Source organism: Helianthus annuus, chromosome 10 (assembly GCF_002127325.2).
Source record: "Helianthus annuus cultivar XRQ/B chromosome 10, HanXRQr2.0-SUNRISE, whole genome shotgun sequence".
Taxonomy (NCBI): domain Eukaryota; kingdom Viridiplantae; phylum Streptophyta; class Magnoliopsida; order Asterales; family Asteraceae; genus Helianthus; species Helianthus annuus.
In genome coordinates, this window is record NC_035442.2 from 161,293,670 (window position 1) to 161,305,977 (window position 12,308).

At 31.2% G+C, this 12,308-nt stretch overlaps 1 long non-coding RNA gene across 1 annotated transcript; it reads left to right on the plus strand.

The window, feature by feature from the left end:
* Positions 1-9,183: 9,183 nt before the first annotated feature.
* On the plus strand, positions 9,184-9,600 carry LOC110883189. Its single transcript, XR_002560396.2, has 3 exons — positions 9,184-9,225; positions 9,340-9,396; positions 9,513-9,600. It is a non-coding gene; the product is annotated as an uncharacterized LOC110883189 (long non-coding RNA).
* The last annotated feature ends 2,708 nt before the right edge of the window (positions 9,601-12,308 follow it).

Sequence of the window (12,308 nt, forward strand, 5' to 3'; positions counted from 1 at the left end):
AGAGTGCTGAATTCACCTATCGTGTTGAAGTCAAACGCATACGCAATAGCCAAGAGTGGTTCAAGCTGACATGTGGCGGTGGGAATTGCATGAAAGGTGTGGGGCGTGAAGACAACGATCTGTGGTGTGATGGGTGCGAAAACCCCGTTGTCTTCCCGAGAGGAAGGTTTGTTTCTAAAAATGTTTAGTTGTATTAATTTGTAGCCATTCTCATGCAGCCTTATAACTGAAAATAAATTACAAACCTTGCACAGTTTCAGGCTAGAACTCGAGGTGTTTGACTCAACAGCCGAAGCTGTCGTTGTCTGCTTTGATGACACCGCCCAACGCACAAAGACCACTGCTCATAGTATACTCACAGCAGAGTGTGGCCTGTCACGCGTCTACAGCCTTTATTCTACTGACATACAGGATAAGTTCACTACGGTGATGGTAAGGAACGCTGATGGAAGCATTTCAACACTGCTGAATTATTTCACTGCAGTCAGTTGGCTGGTGATGGGATTGGGGATGACGGTGGCATGCGTTAGCTAAAGTTTGGTCTATGTGTTATCCAATAAGATAGGAAGGCATGCGACAGTTTATGCGTTTTTCCTTTTTCTGTTTCATGTTTTTTTTCCTTGGAAGACATCTTATTTTCACTTCTTTTTGGCCGGCAAGTTTTGCCAAGTAAACAACTTATGGTCCATGGTTTAATAAAGTTTAAGCACGCCCCTTTGTAGGCGTATTGTCTTACATGTTATGCATCGGCCGTGTCAGACGTCTTACCACGAACAAACAATAGCTATTATGCATGTCGTGCATCGCACGGGCTTTCTTCCTAGTACATATAATAAAGTAAACCAATAGTGGACACGTGTCATTCATTGGAACTATCTATTTTTTTGTTTTCCCGCCTCTTTTCCCTCCTTAATTATCTCCTACTTAATTATAAATACATATTTTTATATAATTAAATATATCCATTATCTCCTCCTTAATTATCTCCTACTTAATTATAAATACTTATTTTTATAATTAAAAATATTCATTATATAGATATTAATAAATGATAAGACTAAAATTCAAAGATATATAAAAATAATCTATTCACTTCACATAAAATTATCTTTAAATTATATAAAGAGTTAATTACATACTTTGTGCAAACCACAGGGACTAACTATGTAATTAACTCTTATATAAATAAAATATTAATACATGTGATTTTCAGTATTCTCCATCGATTTTTTTTAATGAGTTAATTATATAGTTAGTCCCTGTGTTTGCACAAAATAACAGACTTAGGTACTAATAGTTTAAAATCACCTTCTAGGGTATTAACTTTTCATTTTGTAACATTTGAACTAACTATGTAATTTTTTTTAACCCTCTCAACCTCACTTATTTACATGACATATATTATTCCTACATACTTTTGTATGTTCTTTTAGCTAAGAAACATCTGAATAATCTATCTATATAATTAATACAAATGGATCGTTTTGTCAATCAATATATTGATTAATATAACGGGTTATTTATTAATAATAATTTTAATGATTATTGCTCTATAATTATTTTTTTACTTCTTTTTTTTTTGCTTGTCTCTTATATATTTAATATTTTTTTCTTAAATCTGTCTTTTATTTTTTTGCTTATTAATAACTATTTAATATTACATTGATTCAACCACGTATAACACACAAGTTTCTAACCTATTAATAAAAAAATAAATAAAGTAAAATGTTATAACTTATGTAATACACAAGCATCTAATTTAACTTAATAATAAATAAAAAACAAAGTAAAATGTTACATCAAAGTTCATTTTTTTTCTAAAAACATATATTGATAATTGTGTGTGTTAGTTGATTACATTATTCGTATTTAAGTCATGTAATACACGTGGTTATTCAATCTTGCAATGTACGGGTTTTTAAAGATGTAACTTTTTATTACTTAGTATATAAAATTATATTTATTCAGCCCATGTAATACACGGGGTTCTAACCTAGTAAGAATGATATATATAACATACTTATTAATTTATAAAACTAATAGGACTTATTTTGGACTTATGAAATCTAAAGTCTTTGTAAGTTTTTATGGGATAGAAAAACAAAATTAAGCCCATTAAACCAATAAATATAGCCACTCGTTCACTCATTTACTCCAATCGAATTCGGGTCTACGAAACATTCCCATATTGTTCGTGAATAGTTTTGACTCTAGGATGCCTTTGTTGTTCGTGAATAGTTTTGAATGTATTTTTTTTTCTAAATTGGTTTATTCGAATAGACATGGATCGGATTCAATTAAACACCACATATTAATAACTATCTATGAGTCCTAAGTAGTTAATGTGGTAAAATATTCGAATAGAAAATGTAATGATAAATGTATTAAAAAAAGTATTATTTGATTGAAAAAAAAGAGAGAAAATGTAGTTAATTTTAGTGTAATACAGGGTAAAAATGGGGGGTTAGATGTGAATGCTCTAACAAATTAACCTTTTGCAACTTCCAAAACACTAACAATTATAGCAAGTAAGAACTGACAACACTTAAAACATTAACATTTAACACTAACAACTAACAATTAAGACTTAAAACACTAATAGCAACAATAAGAAGAAAGACGAATGGTATAACTAAGAAGAAATGTATTAATATCGGGAAAATCGGTTATATATTGGTCCAATATTGGTCAACATCGCTGATATTGTTGGTATCAATATTCTAACTGATATGTTGCATCGATATCTATGAAAAGGACCGATAACCGATATATCACTTATATATCTGTGATATATCAGGACTTTTTCTTTTGACACATGGGTATTAAATTTGTTTAGAAAAGAAAGAGTGTTATATACTCACATGTCACTATCCAATGACTACCAGATAACATATGCATCTTGTGCACGTTGTCGAAAGGTTGAACACCTAATACAAACCACAATGCCGGTATATACGACCGGTGCGTGTGAGAATATTTGGAAAACTTGGGGACCTAATCTATGCAAAGTTAAGGGGTCAATTTTGGACATTTTTTTTAATTTTGGACCGTAAAAGGAAATTGCAAATTAATTAAGGGGGTGAACCAAGTCACCAACCGCGAAACGTGTATACCGACATGCTTTTGTGGGAGTGTGGGGCCACGCAATTTCGCTGATTTCTTGTGTTTCACGCTTTCCATATATGCCCCCAACGTTTACAGGATATACATCTATACCCCTTGTAAATCAAGGGAACGTTTATAAATACCAAAAGTATTCATACGTAATCATCAAAATCTCAACAGCATAGTTTAGTAATCTTTAATACATTTTTATATTAAATTAAGAAAAAGCTGTTGACTGGTGAATTAAATCTGACCCTTGTATTATTATAGGTGTAAAATAGGTTATGTTCGAAGTTTTTGGGTGTGGACATGAAGCTAAAGTTCATGGATACATGAACAAGGCATGAGTTCAGTGCTTAGTGCTTAATACGTACATGATTTGCTCAAACTAAAAATATTATTTTATTATAGTTTTTTTCTTATTAATACTCTAATTTCTACAAATCCATATAAAATAATTATGCTTATACTATAAAATATCATGCTCAATCTTCTTTTATATATTTTAAATCTTGACATATCACCCGCTCAATTTAAATTATGACCTATAAAACTAAATGTGTTAAAAGATCAACATAAGCTAAATATGTTTGTGGGTTCGATCTGAAACCAGTCTAAACATGTTCGGGCTAAACCCACATTAAAGAATTCTGTATTACGGTCATTTAGTCTTAGAGATGGGATCAAATACAAACCTCAATATGTGTAAGAACTATAAGAACCAACCACTATTAGACATGTGTCCTTCATTAAAAAAACTAGACAAGGGTATTTTAGACTTTATCACTCTATTTTTTGAATTTACTTAATTCCAAATTTTAATTATCCCCTATATTCATGCACTATTTCAAATCAAAATTTGAAAATTTCCAACAACAGGCACTTTGTAAATCAGCACAATGTTCACAAATCGCAACAATAGGCACTTTGTTAATCAGCACAATCTCCGTCAACAACAGGCAATTTGTTAATCAGCACTTTGTAACAAATTATTACAACTATATGATTGTTTTAAACTAAGATAAAAGTCAATAAAGATAAGTACCAAGAATTCAAATAAAGAAATAAACAGATAAACTAAAATAAAAACTTGAAATTAATTTTCCATTACGCATTTAGCATGTGTATTAACATAAATTTAGTTTCCTGTTGTGCTTGTTTTTCAAGTGCAGCAAAAAACAAATTTAATTCCCTGTTGTGCTTGTTTTTCAAGTGCTGCTAAAACATGTGCTACTTATTTTTTTCAGTATGTTTTTAATGTGTTGTTTACACATGTGCTGGTATGTTTCTAAAGTTCTGTTAGCACATGTGCTGATATGTTTTTAAAGTGTTGTTAATACATGTGTTGGTTAGTTTTCAAAGTGCTGATTCAAATCACCTTCAAGCAGGATAAAATCTTATGGGAAGAATATTTAACAAATTTTATGAAATATCTCGATGGGCAATTATATTGTAATTAACACATAATCAGCACATTATCAACACAATTATAAAACAATTTTTGGTAACTTTTTTAAAAGTTACTTTTTATAAATAAAAAAAGTATAGCAATATGGTACTCATATTAAAGATAAAAAAATACTTGATTTTATGGTATATTTTTTTTTTAAAAATAATGAAGTATATAAAAGTTATTTTAGTTTAAAAAACCTTGGTGGAATTTGTATTTAATTGAAAATGTCAAATGATTAGCAATTTTACATAATTACCCCTAACTTGTTAGTAGTAATTTTTAACTATAAGGGTTTTATTTATAATCAACCATAACCCTTGATTTAAACTATCAATGGTTCAGATCTGTTCTTACGGTTCTTACAGTTAACACTGTTTGTACAGGATCTCAACCCTTTAGTCTTATTTATTAGGATCTATAAATCGCTTTTATAGAAATGGTCAAAGGCGGCTAGAGGTTTACTATAACCATACTTTTTTCCAAATAATTTGTCACGTTTTATTTTTAGTTGTCATGTTTTCGAATATTGATTCTATAGGTCTCCCAGAAATGACTTATTTATATAACCACCAATTCTACCCTCAAACTTTAATATAATGTCAAACGTAACCCTATAACTTTGTAATTATCATTTTGACTATCTTAAATTTCTAAAGTCTCAAATTTACCCCAAAACAATTTTACGTTTTTATTTTTATGTATGTGTCGGTATAAATTCGAGTTCGTCTACAGTATAATGTAATTTTTGTTTGGAAACGAATCAGCTCAATTATAAAATTTTTATTTTAATGTAAGTTTTGAGTTACTATATGTTTCGATGTAAATTTACTTAAAAAACGATTCAGATCTATTGTAGTCTATACTTTATCACACCGCGTACGATGCAACCACACGTGTTTATTTTATGTATGTTTTGAGTTGGTTTACGTTTCGACATAAACTTTGTTTGGAAACAAGTCGAGTCAAACATAATACATTTTCATTCAACAGTATGAATTCAGATTACTCTACGTTTCAACGTAAATTCAGTTTAGAAACAAGTCTGGTTAATTGTAGTCTATATTTATCATGTCGCATACGGCGCCGCCGCGACACACAACGGATAAATAAAACTAGTTGTAATAAAAGTCAAATGACCATGGTAATTGAAAAGGCTACAAAAATATCGTTTTGGCATTATAAAATAGTCAAGAAGTCATGAATGATTATAAAAATATTGGCTAGATACATAGCGGGGATGAACCACGTATTCATTTCGGGCATTGGTTCAAGAGAGACTGGACCATATAATATTTTTGCCCTATTTCATGTTATAATCGATTTATCAATCTTGTTTCGATAATTGCGACAAAGCCTTCAATGACCTTTTTTGGAAGAATAGAGTTGCACATGATAGAAATTTAGCAGGAATTATTCTTTTTCTAGAACCTTTTAGAAGGCTTTTTATGTTTAAATAAAGTCAAAATAATGTTTTCTTAACCTTTTAGAAGGCTTCAAAAAATGTTTAAAAAAAAACTAAAGTTAGATGTTTATATGTTTTTTTTCTTAACAAAATTTAAGACTATACAGCTAAATTTCGTTCAAAAAAATGTTTCACAAAAAAAAAAAAAATAGATATTTATATGTTTAGTTTTTTTATATATATTACACTAGGTTATAACCCCGTGTATTACACGGGTTGAGTAAATAAATTTATATACTAAATAATAAAACATAATATCTTTAAAAACTTCCTTTATTGCACGGGTTGAATAAATATAATTTTATATATATTAAATAATAAAAAAATTATATATATAAGAACCATATTGTACAGGTTGAATTAATGTAATTTTATATACCAAATAAAAAAAATTATATCTTTAAAACCACATGTATTACACGGGTAGAATAAATGTAATATTGTTTACCAAATAATAAAATAATACATTAAAAAACCTCATTTATTATACGAGTTAAATAAATGTAATTTTATATACCAAATAATAAAAAAAGTTAGTAAATTTAATTTTGTATAGTGAAATTAAAAATATTTAATATATTAATACAAAATTTGGTTTTTTCGTGATAAATAAATTTAGAATGATATAAATAGATTATTTTGTTGTAACAAAATTTGTTAATGAAGTCTCAATAAATTTAACCCATTATTTAGGGGAAGGTTCATTTAAGAAGAAAATGTAATTGAGAAGAAAAAGAACAAATAGTAATTTTATAAAACATTAAATAGTTTTTTCACTTATCTCATTTATTATCATATTTGACTAATTAATTAATCATAAAGACTATCATCTTCCACACTAACTTTTTTCCTACACACATCAAAAGTTATCCTGCATATTTCGAAATTCGTCCTACACGTTCAAATTTATCCTACACAACTCGTAATTTATCTTATGCACCTCGTAATTTATCATACACTTTAAATTATTTTTTTTTTTTGAAAAAATGTATATTTTAAAGATAAGTTACAATAAATTTAATGCAGTTAGCTATTAAAGAGGAAGACTACAAATTAATGATCTATGTAGATTTATCAATGTACCCTTATAGTAATATTAAATACTTATATTAAATGAAGTAAAATAAAATATTCTTATTAGTTGAAATTTCTTCTTTTTTTTTCTGTTTACAAAAAATTTCTTTTATTTGAACTCTCCACGTATTTAAAACTCCGTAAATGTATAAATGATAAATAATATTAGTTAGAGTAAATTACGATTTTGGCCCCTGTGGTTATATCGCTTTTACCCTTTTAGCCGAAAAAAGAATTTTTTTAACATCTGAGCCCTCAACGTCTTTTTTTCTAACCCTTTTGGCCCCTAACACTAACCCCATCCATTAAATGTTAGGGGCCAAAATGGTTAGAAAAAAACGTTAGGGGCCAAAAAGATTAGAAAAAAAGACGTTGGACGCTCAGATGTTAAAAATTATTTTTGGGCTAAAAGATTAAAAGTGATATAACCACAGGGGCCAAAATCGTAATTTACTTTATTAGTTAAATAAATAATATTATAAATGAGAAGGAGATAAAACTAAATAATAATTATCCATAAGAAATTAAACTAAATAATATTTAGTAGGAGGATTATCTATAATTAATTAGAAAAATTAAACTAAAATAATAATTATCTATAAAACATAGCTTAATATGATGACAAGTGTCCCTAAAATGGTTTCTTTTATTATATAGTATAGATTCCTGGGTTTATCTAATAGTGAAGTCATATAATTTTTTATACGTATGAAATTACGGAACATTATAAAGATTTTCAAAATAAAATTAGAGAATTTATGCTTGCTTGGTCCCCATATCAACCGGTCCACATATGTTGAATAGGTTGTTATAAGCCCCATGATATTAGAAAAGAAAGCTAATTGATTGTGGATCCTTCGTATCAGACTCGATGTATGTGTCTAGGTTTGGGTAGGTTCGACTCATTAAATATGATCCAATTAACAACCCCTCGTTAAAGAAGGGGCCGTCAATTTGATGAGGGGCGCTTCCCATGTAGCGCTCTCTAACTATGCTACAATCTCCTAAGTTCTCATCAATCTCACACACAAGATGTATCCATATACACCATACTAACTTGATCACTCGACAATGGTGATAAAGTTGTGACAATGGTGATAAAGTTGCAACATTAAATGGCGGTTACAGTTGATCTCCAAGGGACGGTTTGAAGGAGGTCAAAAGTTTGGGGACTATCTATCTATTATACTAAAGCAAAATAGTGTTTGACTATTTGACTTTGATGTGGCTATTCTCTTTGGCCAGAAAATTGTGAAATTGGGCGCCATTCTCATATTCTACCTATTTCCTTCAATTCCTTCAATTCTCTGCGCGGTTTCTTTAGATTATATATGGAAGGTTGCAATCTTATTCAATAATTGAAAGTTTTATTAGGAAATTATGGAACCGTTTCCAATTATATCGCATATATACAAATTATTTCTTTTAATCGGATGTTTGAAACGATCACTGAAGAAGCCTGCTATGTTTTGTGTTCATCATCAGACTTCGAAATACAAGGATCGGTAAGTTGGATTCCACCTCTGTATGTTAATTTTTAGTTTTTATTAGAAAACCCTAATTTTGTTATACGATTTGTATGTTGTTGTTGATGTTAACGGATCCGCTAATTGTTTTTGATATGAGATTTTAACCAGTTGATTGTTGTAATTTGTCTGTTTATTGATGTTCTAATACACTGTAATGGATTTCTATTTGTTTCTGGTTAATCCTCTTTTCTTAGTTTTCCAGTTCATTCATTCCATCATAAACCCTAATCGCTTATTTTGATTATGTATACAGATTTATTATGTTGCCATGTTGTTACGGAGTTTAAAAATTTAATAAAACAGACTTTTTGTTCTGTTTATTTGAATATAATATTGTTCTAATCTCAATTATTTTGTGTGTATTCTTATTTTCTTTGCAGATATGGAAGTTGGGTTTCTGGTTCATATGACGGATCCGTATAACTCTGAGTTGGTTAGGAACTCTGCTTTATTTGCCAATTTTATTTTGTTAGATGTTATAAAGTAATAGAAATCCATGAAATGCTATTACGAATTCGTTTCTCAAGTGTTGTATGGTTTAGTGCAGTTGGTCTGCTGACAGCAGGCTTCTCTTGAGTGGTAGCAAGGACTCTGCCTTGAAGGTAACATTAATTTTGTTCATAATTGATTATAAATAATGAATAATCCAGATCAATTCTATAAATTTACAAGTACTGTTTTAATTTGTTATGATCTTAAACATGTTATATATTTAGGTTTGGGATGTGAGGACACAGAAATTGAAGCAAGACCTTCCTGGTCATGAAGATGAGGTTATTATTTTTTTTAATTTATATTGTTTTTCTTAAAAAAAAAGAAGGTTAACAAGAATAAAGGTCATTTCAACAAGATGATAATTATTATCATTCTTTTCTTTCAATTTTTTAAGGTTTTTGCTGTGGATTGGAGTCCAGATGGTGAGAAAGTTGCATCGGGTGGTCGGGATAGAGTTTTGAAGCTATGGATGGGTTAAAAAGTTAAGAAAGCTTTTTGTATGCACTTCAAGGTGTACATGAACCATCTATTGCTCTCATATGGGTTGTGTTTCGTTATTAAGCACCAAACGCTTTACGTTCTTAGTTACATGTTTCCATTGTAAAGAACATACATATGTAGACACATAGATGTATTATATGCATTTGTTATGTTTAGAATTCAGTTTTAAGTGAATTACAGTGAAACATGATGTAGGGATGTGATGCATCGGTGCTTCTGGATCGTACTGTCTTTATTGGGAGTGAGAAAAACACTCTACCAAATCAGTCTTTGAGGGGATTTATGATGTAATCCGATTAGAGCATCGGCCGATTCTCATTTTCATTCGAAATCTTCAATTTGCAAATAGCACTGGAAAGAGCTTTCATTATACAACTTCACCTCATCTTCCTACACAGGTTTCCACTTTATTCAAATGTTGCCCGAAACTCATATCAAACCCTTTATGCCTTTCTAAACACCAATTGTTGATATCTTATCTTCTAGGGTTATAGATTGTTTATGGTTGAAAAGTCAAAGATTGGCAAGTCTCTTACAATCAGGTTTCTCTATGTTCATTTTGTTAATCTTTTTCAAGTGTTATTGTGATCTATTTTGGAGTGATTATTTAGTTGCTAATGATAGCTACCGCATGTATTATCAGTGTCTTAAGTGACACGTTGTTAGGGTTCAGGTTTCTGTTTGTTTAAATTGAGTTAGGGTAGGGTTTGGGAGTGCTGAATTGGAGTGGAACTTATGTTAGGAGCATTAAAGTATGGGTGCAATCAGTTAATAGGGTTCGACCTAATTATGTTTTTGAGTAGAATTCGTGGGTTCCAAAGAAGGTAGGAATTGTGGCATGGAGGTGTCACACCCCGATTTCCACGTGTCTCACCGGTGGGCCCGTTGGGGGATTACCGTGACGATGTTGGCAACAATATAGTCAAACCACACAATTATGTAATGCACAGCGGAAGCATAATTTAAATATATAATTTCAACCTCTGATTGTAATATCAAAATGTATTACAGAAGTTGAATATCCACAGTGGATCGTAAATACAGATAAAGTATTGTTCCATCAGATACTGCAATCAAGCTTGCGAGGCTTATCCCGACGCTAGGGAGCTAATACCAGCCAATTACGTTTAGGTACCTGCACTTAATCTTTTTGGGGAAAATACGTCAGTTTACACTGGTAAATACATTCAACTGACACATTTGAAAATGTTTATTAAAAATTGATTTGAATGCACAAGGCACAAACTCTTTTATAACTTGGGAAAATTCATAATGATCTTGTGAACGTTTTACATGTTCTTTTATGCGTTCAGTAGCCCGGGTCGTGCCGGGTTAAAGATTTATAGACACACCACGTTTGCGTAAAACCGTAGTACAAAAACCAACGGCTACGTCTTTTAGTTTTAATGTCGACACTTTATACCGGGTGTACGCCTACACCGGGATGTCGATGGTCGTGGCCATTTCGTAAAATGATGCCAAGGATATCCGGGACAACGGTCATTAAACCCCCCAAAGGCTTATAAGCAACAAAACTGTTTAAATGAGCCGATCATATTTAATCAATTAACCACCTAAGCGATGGAATTATATAATGCTCAATCAAGCGGTATTAATATACCGTAACCCAAGCCCATATAGGGGAAATAAGTCAAAAGTATTTACCTTTGCAAGTATTAATCCTTAATTTAGATCAAGTCACCGATAGCTTTTACTGGGGCTCCTAATCTGGAACGAAGGTTTTTAATTAACCTCTTAGAATCCTAACGGTCCTTGTATTAGCCGTAGCTTAAACCGGTTGATTCCGATATATGGATATGGTTAATTCGCACGAAAAGGCGAAAACCGATAATGGAGTATGATTTAGACCCAACAAGTTCAGAGACTTGTTTTATATGGGTTAATAGTTCACACTCTGGATTTTGGGGCTCAAATAATATAGTTTGACCCATATCGGCTATTGCACGAAAACTAGTTCCATGAGCCGTACCGTGTGCGCAAATAGGCGAAACGGTTAACCATAAGAGTCCTACGCTTATTTCCTAAGTCAACATGCCTTAAAAGTATTTTGGTATCAGTAGGATACCTTCCGTAATGCCCGTAACGAGTTTAAGTTTATATTATGCCCCGTAGGGGCTTTTTGGTCACTCTAAAGACTTTAAAAAGGGTTTTTTCGAGTTCTACAGGAAATCTGAATTTCCCGAACAGCTTATAAAGCTTAAAATACTTTATTTATTATTTAAAACCAGTAGCAACTGGAATCGGGTCAAAAGACCTTGTAGAACTCCTGTTTTGGCCAAAAAGGGCGTATTCGGTATTTACCGAACCGTAGCCATAACCGCAGGTTATGAGCAAGGTAAAATTTATTAAAAATCTTTAAAATTCCCAAAATATTATTTTACCACAGTGGGTAAAAGTTTTGGTGACGAAAACTTGGGTTAGATGGGCGTTATGCTAATTGCGCCGTTAATTATAAAACTTTCTTAAAAGTGCGCCCTTTAGCATAACTCTCATTCTAGACCTCGGATTGACGTGAAACTTTAGGGACATGCTTATAATTTAATAAGCAAGGTTTTGGTCCGTTCACGTGTCCGAAATACTCGTTTTGATTTTAAAAGGCCGTTACGGTCAACTTTTAGGCGAATGACGGAATTGCGCAAAAGACTCGGATAACTCATGAACCGACCAC